A 13,173-nucleotide genomic window follows, 5' to 3' on the forward strand; every position below is an offset into this window, starting at 1 on the left:
AGTGACTTCACTTGAAAAGTAGCGCTAAATTCAAATATCAATGGAAATGCATATACGAAAATGGATAAAAAAATTACGTCTAGAAAGAAAGTATTATTGAGATATTAACTTCGAAGTTGCTAAACCAATTCTGGATAAATGAATGAAGAATTATTTAAAAGGTTATTATTTAAAGATTGAAATTAGACACATAAACAAGATGTGAAATAGACTGCTGTGAAATGGGTTGATCTTTCATTTACGCATTACTTTTTTTTTTTTTTTTGTGCTTTAGCATTCCTGCCTGAACTTTTGCAGTTAGATTTGTCTTTTATTCCCGTTTAAAAAACATTGTATCATCACATTAAGACACTTGTCAATAAAAATATCGGCACATTCTTTACACACATGATGCAATGAATTAACATTTAAGAGCTGGACAATTTTTCTCTTAACATGAAGCCTGCTAGCAGAAAGAAAATCTATAAAATCCCGGCTTTAATCTGAGAAGAGGGACAAAAGAAAGAAAAGTAACATACCGTTGGCTGTATAGTCGAGGATTTTTAAAGTCGCTGGCCTGGAAATGATCTGAAGAGATCTTATAATTCTTATATAAGCGTAACGTCCCTTCTTTCTCGTACACCTTATCCAAATCACTTCTGTGACATTTCAAAACCCACAGATCACACCTACAACACCACCTCAGTATTGAGGGCTAACTGCTGCACTATACAATAAAATATGTGTGTTATATTTTAAGCCAGTTAAAATATGGGTCGAACAGGTCAGAAGATTATGAACTATTATAAAATTATCTTTGTCACTGGAAGAATATATATGCAAACACAATATTACTTACATTTTCTTGTCACGAGGATAGCGAAAGAAAGACCGCGCATTCTTCTCTACTTCATAGTTACTGCAGCCAAACACAGCTCATACCATTCCCCTCATGTTGAGAGGAGGTATCAAGGAATGACACACGCTACTATTTAATTATGTTAACTCACTGAAAACGCATAAATAACACCACAAACTTCACACACAAATACACGTGCTCTTATGACAGAATCAGTAGTTCTCAGGTCTACCCGCTAGAGAGAGCTCTAATAACTGTCGCTCGATATCTCGCTGAGTGTCGCGTATTGTCTCTCCTGTATTTGGTGCTACCAAGCAGCATAAAAATGTACTATCATAGCATCTCGTCATTCATCACTCTGAAACATAGTTTATTATTCGTACATCTTCACGCTTTAGCTTTGCCTGTTCAGAGTTGATATTTTAAAGGGTTGCTTTTGCTTATCTGCTGTTATTGCCTAAGAGAAACCCAGACACGCCAAATTTCAAAAGTCCAAAATCAGGAAACTTTTTATGGCGTATCACGACATGTTACGACACATCATTAAACATTTCGACACATTATATAACTTTATTATGTAATTTCTCTCATTTGTTTTGTTTTATAAATACTAAAATTGAATATATCTGAGCTTTAGGACATGATGACTCTCAGTCGTAACTGCCTTAGACCTCTTCAGAAATTCTGAACTAAATGTATAGTAGAAACACTTGCCTTTCTGAACACATTTTAAGGTTGAAAGTTTATTTATTTTTTTAGACTTTTTCCGGAAGCATTGATTCTGACTTTGTTTTCATGTTTGTAAATATGCTAAAAATAGTCTCATAGTCGGAATTTCTATGTGAAAATCATACAATAAAAAGGATTAAATGAGATATTCTGTCATATTTAAGATCGCCACCAGATGGTTGGCTTGTCCGTGAGCACTGAACATCAATCCACTCCATGCAAGTAGACAAGCATGAGCAACGGTGGACGGTGTGGTTTCTGTGGAGGGAAGGAGTGATTGCTTCAGACATCCACAAGAGGTTGTACTGTAGTCATATGTGGGTAAACAACACCAAGCTTCAGATCCGTGTTTCGTTGGGTACCAGAGTTCAGAAACAGCAGGAACTGTGCTGAAAAAACGCAAAAGTACTGGACGTCCAGCAAGTGCATGCAAACCAAACAATGCCCAGCGTGTCAATGACGTGATAATGGGACACAGGGGAATCAATCACTTTTGACTAACTAGAGAGTGCAACAGGTATATCACGGGAAACCCTCCACACCATTATCCATGAGGATTTGAAGATAAAGAAGGTTGCGCACAATGCGTGCCCCATTCCCTCACCATTGCGCCGGAACAGAAGCGTGTGGAGATATTCCAGCAGTTGATGCAACAGTACAGTGCAGATCCAGTGGAGTTCTTTGAGCAACTGCTCACCGTCCCCGATCATTGCCACCATGCATGAACTAGTGTTTACTGTGCTGCCACATCCTCCGTTTTCTCCGGATCTGGCTCCTATGGGCTATGCCCTATTCGACACAAAGAAAGAGGTCCTGCGGGGTGAGAAGTTCACCATCAATGAAGAACTTCAAGCAGTTGTCCGCTAGTGGCGCCGGGACACCCCCAAAGAATGGTTTGCTACCAAAATACGGAAGCTGCCGGAACGATGGCGAAAGTGCATAGACATTAGGGGGAACTATATCTATTATAATCCGTATTCGTTTGTTCAGTTAATGGTTCCTGGGAACACGAAAAAAATTGTAGTGCCAATCCTTTTTGAACGCGCCAAGTGTTATTATTATTATTATTAAAGTTCTATTTGTTTAAAAGGTCTTAAAATACCTGCAGGGTCTTTCGTCAGGCATCAATGAGGTAAGCAAGGAGTTTTGCCTTAAAAAAGACGCTAGGAAACCTAAAATTCTTGGTAAGCAACAGGCAGAATATCGCTACCGGTGTTACACGCTGGATAGAAACACCATTACGATGGTGTTATATTTCAAATACCTGCGATGCTAGCTAGCACAGGAACTGGTAGCCTGGTGTACAAATCGCCATCAGATTTGGCATTTTAAGAAGTAATCTTCTGAAACCAACCCGGATTGTAAACGTGGGTATTTTAGGACATAAACTGAAATAGGCCTATGGGGCACTGAGTATCCCATATTTTAAATGACAATTTGTGTAAAATACCCTGCTGTATTACAAATGAAACACATTATAACACTTATGAAGCACTACTTCATGAACCTGCTGTGGGTGGGAGACGCAGACGAAAAATGCACCCACCGTATCCCCTGTCTCTCGTAAGAGGTGACTAACAGGGGAGACCAAGGGATGATTGAATTAGAACCATGAGACTACTTATAATTAGTACCATCACGCGAGGAACACCATGAGTCACCTTTACTTGCGAGTAGTACCACTATGTTCGGTAGAGAACATGTTTGTGATTAGTAGCAGCAGAGGGTGAAACAATATGGGTTTTACAGTACCTGTGATTAGAACCACTATATGCGAAACATCACGGGCCTACGTTGCCTGCGATTCGTTCCAATGTGAGAAACGCCGCGGGTCTGGGCATTGCCTGTGATTAGTACCCACTATGTGAGGAACACCACGGTATAGTACGACTCCCTATGATTAGTACACCTATGTCAGGAACAGCATGGGTTTGCGTTGCCTATGAGTGGTACGACAATGTGAGGAACACCATAGGTCTGAGTTACCTGTGCGTATTACATTACCTGTGAGTAGTACCACACTGTGTGGAACACCGTAAGTCTACGTTAGTCATGATTAGTATCCTTACACGAGAAATACCATGGTTCTTACTTTACTAGCGATAAGTACCATTATAAGGGGCCGTTGAACTGGATAGTTTCTGTGAGAGTGGGGCATTGCGGGTCGAATCCACTGATTGTTTTAAGTTCATAATCATTATGTATGTCTCCTTTTTTTGAATTCTAGTCAGTAGCTTAATTTTGGAATTATGTTTAACTTTCAATATTCTGAGTTGGATTCGTTGATTATTTTAAATTCATATTCATCCGTTCATTCTTGATCATCACGTTTTGAATTCTGGTCACTAGATGAGTTTTGACTTTTAAGTTGCCATTATATTTCGTCTCATTTCGTACCATTAGGGGCCGATGACTCCTTTAAACAACAAGCATCATCATCTATTTAACGAAAATACACGAAATAGTATTTTCAAAAGTCATACTTTCAACAAGAGTAAATGAAAATCTGCATATGTATCTCTGTTATATCATTGGCCGCTTCATATTTAATATGATGTGCAATTACTTTCTTTTTAGTGAAATGAGCTCTATTGTCCAACATACCAACATCGATAAACAATTCTAAAGAATCGGATGTTGTTTTCACCACGTTAGCATGGCCTTTAGGATCAGGACTATTGAACGTAATGACAATCGATGACCGTTCTTTTCTTTCCATTAACATACCCCTGGAACGTATATGCAGTCTTCTTCTTCTTATTTCACAATCACAGTGCCCTCCTCGTCACCTGAAATAAATATCAATACTCCCAATTCCTACCAACAAACACTAAACACCAATATATAAACAGCACTAAATGGATCCTGCACACACAAAATTAAACAATTTCACTAGGTTTTAGGTACTTTATCACTACGATAATGCAAGAGCATTCTCAACAGTCGACAATTCACAAGCGCATCAAACAATTTCACTAACCGGACCAAACATATTCAAACCAATGGTCTTGTCCAGATTATATCCTAACCTGTCGAGACCAGTGGTGTTGTCCAGATCATACTCTGCATGATGTTCAATCTATAGTCTTCCATTGGTCTGACGTCATCAGTTCGTCTCGAACCCAGTCATCATCTTTCCCAGCAATAAAAGTCTTTTCCAGGCATATTATTAACCTAGAAGTATTGAAGGGGTTATAGGAAACACATCCATTATGTTTCCTGACGGAGAAACACTGGCATTTCTACAAATAATAAAATACTTGGAAGAGTAACAAACTAATATAAACTGAAACGTGGGATACTGCATTCCCCAAAGCTACCACAGAGCACGTAAGCAAAGTTCTGCACGCTAACTGATCGTTATATTCAAATGCTGAATCCCTCCGAAGAAAAGTCACATCACATGGCTTTCACAGATAGTATCAACATAAAATGATAACGAAAACAAAATTATCTGGGTCACTGCATGCCCAGTATTTCCATTCCAGGGTTAAATCACCTAGGGTACAACATTGACCTTCGATTTAACACAAGATATTGGCGTGTCGTGAAGTGTTATGCGTTACTTGTTCTGCTCAACGGTAACAATTTATTAAAAATTCGTATCCACCTTATTCAATACATTAAAATGTTGTTAAGATGAAATAACAACATATATTTTATCAGAACTAGTTTCAACGCCTTATTTTGCGCCATCATCAGCTGATATACATTGGAAATATTTGGCAAATATATAAGTTTATCTACGTCAAATAAAACCAAATTTAAAATAAACATAATGATGATTTAAAACCATGTTATAATAATACTATTTCCAAGTCCATATTATCTAAGACTTGCAAGTATTGAACTTTGATTTGCTAAAATCCGATGTGATTTAGTTTAAATTATCGTAGGTTTAACAAAAACAACCACTGAAAACACAATCTTCTTAAAAACATGATATCTGTTTGACACTATTTAATTTTTCATGTAGAACCGTATTAAAACAATTCAATAAAATCTTCAAGCTGTTATAATGTAGCAATCGTGGTGAGGTAAAATGAGAAGTCGGTGCTTTAAGATGTTAACAATTATCTCATTCCCAGTTCAATGCGGACCTGAAATAATAGAAAACTAGTAAATTATCGCTTAACTGAAAAAGTGAAATTTTACGTCTTATAACATAAACATTTATGTGACTCACCTCATTATGTGTTTGCCAAATATTTCCAATGTATATCAGCTGATGATGGCGCAAAATAAGGCGTTGAAACTAGTTCTGATAAAATATATGTTGTAATTTCATCTTAACAACATTTTAATGTATTGAATAAGGTGGATACGAATTGTTAATAAATTGTAATCTTGGTTCAATACGGACGAACAATGAAATTCATCTATTTAACTGCTTAACGGTGTCAAAAGATACGTACTAAATGCTTTATTAATGAACGTACCGCAGGCCATGTGGGTGTTTCGCAGACGTTTAAGATACCATTGGTGGACTACGTCACCAGCAAAGAGGTGCCCCATTGTGCCGGGAAATATCCACAGTTCTAGCCTTCAGGCGAGCAACTCAGTGTTGAAAACATTTTAGGGATATGTGCTACGAATTTTAGGAGAATACGCCAATAAAATATGAGAATATATATTTTTTCTTTATTCTTAAAAATTACAACTCCTTTCCGTAATCATCGTTATCCGGTCGATTGGATTAGCAACTGACAGGGTCCGAGCCCCTAAATCCCCGTTGCCAGCCCCAGCGCCCCCCTCACTTAATTTAGATCAGAACTGTGAACTTGCATGTTATTTTATAATCATGACTACCTGATTGTCAGCCCCTGGCGGCGCAGTTTGCACCAAAAATTAGTGTAATTATTGAGTAAAATTGGTGCCAAACTTTTATTGGTGCAAGTGTGGTGTATTTGTGGTGCTAATTTGGTACAAGAGCGACAGTGGATGCACCTATTTAACTGCACCATAATTTTGCCACATATTTTTTCACATTAATTTACGCTATTTTCACACGAAAAGAATTGGTGCAAGAGAAGTGACATTTTTACACCATAGGCCTGGTTACACTAAAAACGAAAAACATTAATGAGACAATTTCTGCACCAAGTTCGCGCCAAAAATACACCAAAGTTGTTTAATTCGACCTTCTTTATTGTCAACGCCACTGTTGAACCAAATTTGCTTCAAAATGCTCCATAGTTACATCAAGGATTTGGGTGAATTTTTGGAATCATCTTGGTGCAAGATTTGTGCAGTTTTCTTCGTATTTACACCACAAATATATTGGTTCGAATTTAATATAATCTTGGTGTAAAGTTGGTGTATATTTTGGTGTATCTTTCGATGCAAACATTGTAGAACATTTGTCTCGTAATCTTTCTTCCAGCTTGCTGCAAAATTAGTGCATATTCTTTCGCATTCACCCCTAAAAATATAGTACAATATTGGTATAAAATTGGTAACAACAACAATGCTAACTTCATACTTGTCTGCTGCACACTGAAACACGCTCTACCTTGATTTGTTTTCTCGCGTTTAAAACAACAACATTTTGTGATCTTACTGGCATTTAAATGTATTTATATTTTAAATTTTTATTTTTAATTCATTTTTGGTTCCAGGCCCCCTGAATAACTGCTCCATTAAAATATTTTTTGTTGTTATTTGCTTTACGTCGCAGCGACACAGATATGTCTTATGGCGACGATGGGATAGGAAAGGCCTAGGAATTGGAAGGAAGCGGCCGTGGCCTTAATTAAGGTACAGCCCCAGCATTTGCCTGGTATGAAAATGGGAAACCACGGAAAACCATCTTCAGGACTGCCGACAGTGGGACTCGAACCCACGATCTCCCGATTACTGGATACTGACCGCACTGAAGCGACTGCAGCTATCGAGCTCGGTCCATTAAAATCGAAACCAACCTTGAATCTAATGGATCACACAGTATAGCACGTTATTCAATTACGTATTCCTGGGAAGTATATTAGACGTTATTTCAACGTAATGGATAGTCATGTTCTTCAGAAATGCGTAACCAGGGGAAGGTTCTAACAATTAAGGCATCGGTATGGAAACGTGAGTATATATCTACAGGTTTTCCGTTTATAAGGACATTGACTATTGCTCAGCAACGTAAGTATTCCCTTCCGAACTAACCAAATAGCCATGAATACAGTAATTTTGTTTTTAAACGTGATAATCATAGCTGCTACTTGTTGCATGGCCTCCAATAGCACTCATGGTGAACAAAACAATGCTACTGACAGACGTCGGTTAAGCCACGCTTCCAGCTCCAAATCTCCGGGTAGAAATACTGTATTATTTCAATCTGAATTTATTAGTTACAATTCGTCACTAAAGTAAATAAGTCCGTTTAACTAAGGTCTACACTGAATAAAATATACAATGACTGAAAACGAGGTGAAAGACAAACTTGAACTTAAACCTAAAAAAACAATACCATATTAAGATGATTTTTATTTAACCGTGGGTAATCTAAAAATAAACATAACAGGTCATATTTTGATCTGAGATGAATGGACTATCTTTTTCTTCTTCTTCTTCTTCTTCTTCTTCTTCTTCTTCTTCTTCTTCTTCTTCTTCTTCTTCTTCATGTGCCATGTCCTCGCAGAACGTTGACGATCAGAAGCATGATCTGTTGTTTGTTCATAGCTGTTTTGAACAGAGTAAGCTTTGTCACCCCAAACCACTGGCTCAAGTTGCCGAGCCATGATGTCCTACTTCTCCCCGGACCACGTTTTCCATTAATTTCCCTTGGAGTATTACTTCCAGAAGGTGGTATTTAGAGTTCCACATCATATGACCAAAGTATTCTAGTTTCCTTCTCTTGATGGTAGTGAGAATTTCTGGTTCTTTGTTCATACGGTGCAAAACGTCTATATTGGTCATTTTAGCTGTCCAAGGTATCTTCAACATAATTTATCGCTGTATAATCTTTCCTTCTTGTTTATTTGTTTCACGACACACCGACGACAGATGTTACGGCGACGATGGGATTGGATAGGGCTAGGTCTGGGCAGTATCCCATACTTGTGAGGGCAAATCACACGGCTCGTTTCCGCATACTTACATTGTTTTCCTCAAGCGTGCATTGTGTACCGACAGGTAAGATGGCGGTTATGCCGCTCTTTTGTCGGACAAGGATATACCAATTCACATTTTGAGGTACTGAGCTGGTATCGACAGGTTAGGATATAACCTGGACAAGACCATTGGTTTGAATATGTTTGGTCCGGTTAGTGAAATTGTTTGATGCGCTTGTGAATTGTCGACTGTTGAGAATGCTCTTGCATTATCGTAATGATATAGTACCTAAAACCTAGTGAAATTGTTTAATTTTGTGTGTGCGAGATCCATTTAGTGCTGTTTATATATTGGTGTTTAGTGCTTGCTGGTAGGAATTGGGAGTATTGATATTTATTTGAATTTTATAACAAGTAGTACAGTTGGTGTTCAGTAGATGACGTTTTTAGGTTACGTAGGCTAGCTAGGTGTACTTCGTTTTGAATTTAGGTTTAGGGAAGAATTTAGGTAATTTTATTATCATGTTTTGTTTTAAAATTATGTTTAAATACCGTATCTGTAGGTTTGTTGGTATAAGGACTAATACGTACAAAGACAGATTATCATAAGGAGTTGTAAATTCCGCAGCTTTTCCGGTATTTCGTATAGATATACGTTCAAACTATTAAGATGGTAATAATTTATTCAATTAAATAACATAATACGGCTGTAAACTTCGATTTAAAAAGAAGTTAAGAGAATACACGGTATTTCACTGGATAATTACTGTGGATTATTGATGATTGTTTGTCGCATTTCGACGGGATCAAAGTATATGGTAGTTGAATAAACAAATACAAGAATAAGCTGATTAACAGTATTCCGATAATTCGTAGCTCTAACCCCCGTCATACTTTGTACTTTGTACCTTCGTTTACCCATCGAGTAAATGTTAGTCAAATTCGTATAAATACCATTAATATTGCAATACCGGGCGAGTTGGCCGTGAGCTTGCATCCGGGAGATAGTTGGTTCGAATCCCACTATCGACAGCCCTGAATATGGTTTTCCGTGGTTTCCCATTTTCACACCAGGCAAATGCAGGGGCTGTACCTTAATTAAGGCCACGGCCGTTTCCTTTCAACTTCTAGGCCTTTCCTATCCCATCATCGCCGTAAGACCTATCTGTGTCGGTGCGACGTAAAGCCCCTAGCAAAAAAAAAATTACAATACCAATCCCCGGCATAGTTTTGACGGAAATTATTGTAGGCAGCCTCTTATTTTTCAGCATTTAAGGACACTGTTATTCTCCGTCCCGCGTAGTAGGGAAAATGACAGTAATCCACTAGCTGTAAAAAATCATATAACCACATTTCAGTTGAGAATTGTAGTGTGGATACAGTGCATTTAGATAGGATCTTACTTGCTATATTTGTGTGTATCTTTGTGAGTGTATCTATTAGAGCATAGTAGGATAAAATAGTACTAATAATAATCTGTCTATGAATTTAGCTTTGTTGGCAATCCTTCAGTAGGTCTTGTGAATTTTTAACTTGGAATTTTCATTTCTGTTTGTGCTTAGAAGTAACATATTGTAATTAAGATACGTCTGAATGTAGTTTAAAATTATTGTAGTATATTAGAAATTAACGTGCGTATTCTATTATTGTAAAATATTTGTGTAGTATAGTAGAAGTATCTGTAGAAACTATCGTAATAGAATTATGTTGTAATGAGGATAGGCTTAAGTACAGTTTAGAATTGTGTAATTCTTGTGTATACCTTTCGGTATTCAGTAATTAACGGCAGTTTTTTATCCAGTTAGGGTGTTGTAGGATAAAAAAATAGTACGACTAGGTATCACTGCAGTGAATTAGTATATTAATTACCTTATTGTCGTGTGATCTTTGTGTACTATCCTAGACAATATTTCTTTCCTTTAATTTTTTTGCACATAATAAGTTATTTCATATTCCCCTTTCTTTTAATTTTTCCGTGAAGAATGGCTAAGGAGTGCAAGTGTAGAAATTGTGGGTGTGGCCAGGCATTAAGGAATATGAGGGAGGAGCTGGAGAATTTCAGGGAGATAAGTAGGATCCTCTCAAAAGATAGGATAGAGTAGGTGTAAAAGAGGGATGGGAGTGAAAGGCGGAATTGTAGAAGACAGGTGGTCTAATGTTCTATGGGGAATGAAATTGAAGGCTGAGGGCTCCTTTCAGGATCGGAATTCAGGACAGGTGTCTGAGAAATCGGTACGAGTCCCTGCAGGTAGAACAACAGACGAAAGGTGAGGAGCAGAGAACTGTTGCTGAGAAGTGTGGAAGTAGGAACAAAGAAAACGTAGGAAAGGGAAATGTAGAGTAGAGTATAGGAAAAGAAAGGTGGAACAGGGTCACGGGAGGGAGAAAATGAAGAAAGAAGTAGCTTCTGCAGCTGTCAGGAAAGATAGGGCTGACCAGGACAGGAGGGGTTCAAAGAAGGTGGGTAGGTTTGAGGCTCTAATGACGGGGGATTCCACTGTTAGGCACGTGGGGAAATTGTATGGAGCAAAGGGAACTAGGCTAGAGTGTTATCCAGGAATTAGGATGAGGCAGATGTTTAGGAAAGTAGAAGACAAGGAGGATGGAAAGGAGAAGGTGGCAGTGTTTCACGAATGTACCAACAAAGTAAGGCAAGCAGGTATAAGTACCAACATAGTTGGGGATGTGTGGGTTCTGGTAAATGCAGCGCGCGTGAAGTTTAAGGAAGTGGAGATATTTATTAGTGGAATATTGTGTAGGAGGGATACTGATTGGAAGGTGATTGGAGATTTAAATGGGACTATGGAGTGGGTATGTGGGAAACTGGGAGTGAGATTTTTCGATCTTAATGGGTGGGTAGGAGATATGAATCTGCGCTCAGATGGCCTTCAATTAAACTGGGGAAACGGGGTTGTCTACGGGGCGGTGATCAAGGTTCAAGGATCGAGAAGTCAAGCAGGCATGATATAAAAATGTTAATGTTGTTCTCTAAGAAGTATTGCGAAGAAAGGAATAGAATTAAGTAATTTAATAGATGTTCACTTACCAGATAATGTAATAAGAGTTGAGTAATGCCTGAGAAATGATATCATGGAAGCAGAAATTTTCTCACGGAACTGGAGTGTGTATCGTAGAAGCAGGATAGGAATGATACGAGGGGGAGTATTCATTCTGGTGAAAGAAAAATTTGTAAGATACGAAAAATGTAAAGATGACAAACATGAAATTATCTAAAAATAATGGAAACTTGATATCTTTGAAATGTACAGACCGGGAAAGGGTAGCACTAACTCTGATTCGGAATTATTTGATAAGGCAATCAGCTATGTGGGAAACTATAAGGAAAGGAACGTGATTGTAGGGATGATCTCAATCTGCCAAATTTCGATTGGAAAGGTAATGGGAACGACAAGAACCATGACCAACAAATGGAAAATAAGTTAATATGGGAAGAACAGCTGATTCAGAAAGGGGAACCAACTAGAGGGAAGAATATTTTGGACGTAGTGCTGGTCAAACCAGATGACACTATAGAGAAACCGAATTAATAGATGGTATTAGTGATCACGGAACTGTTTTAGTCGTAGTTAAAAGTAAATGTGATAGAAAGAAAGGCCTTAAAAGTAGGACTACTAAGCAGTACTATATGCCTGAAAAACAGGGATGAGGGAGTTCTAAAAAAAACAATCTTTGATGGAAAACGGTAATTAAAAGATAAACATACTGTGCGATGGATTTAAGGCACTTGTTGAGGAATGTGAAAACAGTCTTGCACCTTTAAAAGTGGTAAGGTATCATAAAGAGCCACTGTATTATAACATAGAATTAAAGCGACTAAGAAAGAAGTGCAGGTTGGAAATAAATAGAGTTAGAAATGGCTGCGGAAATAGGGATAAATTGAAGGAAATTACTAGGAAATTAATCTATCAAAGAAGTGAAAAATGGAAGGGTATATATATGTACTTTAAGACAGAAACAGGTAACAAGGAGGACATTGCAGGGATCATTAATGAACAAAGGGGTATGTATGCCAGGATCTTCAAAAGGCAGAAGTATTCAGTCATCAGTATGTAAAAATATTTGGTTACAAGGATAATGTCCAGATAGGTGACTAATACCAATATCAAAAAATATTAAAATTTACCTATGATAACAGTGACATTTACAATAAGGTACAGAATTTCAAATTCAGAAAATCAGCTGGAGATAAGATTTTGGAGAATATTCTAAGAAAATTGGTTGGAATATAGTTCCATATCTGAATTTCTTATTTGTTTATTGTTTGCATGAAGGAGCTATATCAAATGAATGGAGAGTTGCTATAGCAGACTCTGTTTATAAAGGAAAGGGTGATAGAAATGAAGCTGAAAATTACAGGCCAGTCAGTTTGACATGCATTGCACATAAGCTTTGGGAACGCATTCTTTCTGATTATGTTAGATATGTTTGCGGAATTAATAACTGGTTCTATAGAAGGCAGTTCGTGTTTAGGAAAGGATATACCACTGAAATTCAAATTTTGTACGATTTCAGCAAGATATAGCAGAGATCTTGGATTCAGTA

The sequence above is a fragment of the Anabrus simplex genome, chromosome 5 (genome assembly GCF_040414725.1).
Source record: "Anabrus simplex isolate iqAnaSimp1 chromosome 5, ASM4041472v1, whole genome shotgun sequence".
Classification (NCBI taxonomy): Eukaryota; Metazoa; Arthropoda; class Insecta; order Orthoptera; family Tettigoniidae; genus Anabrus; species Anabrus simplex.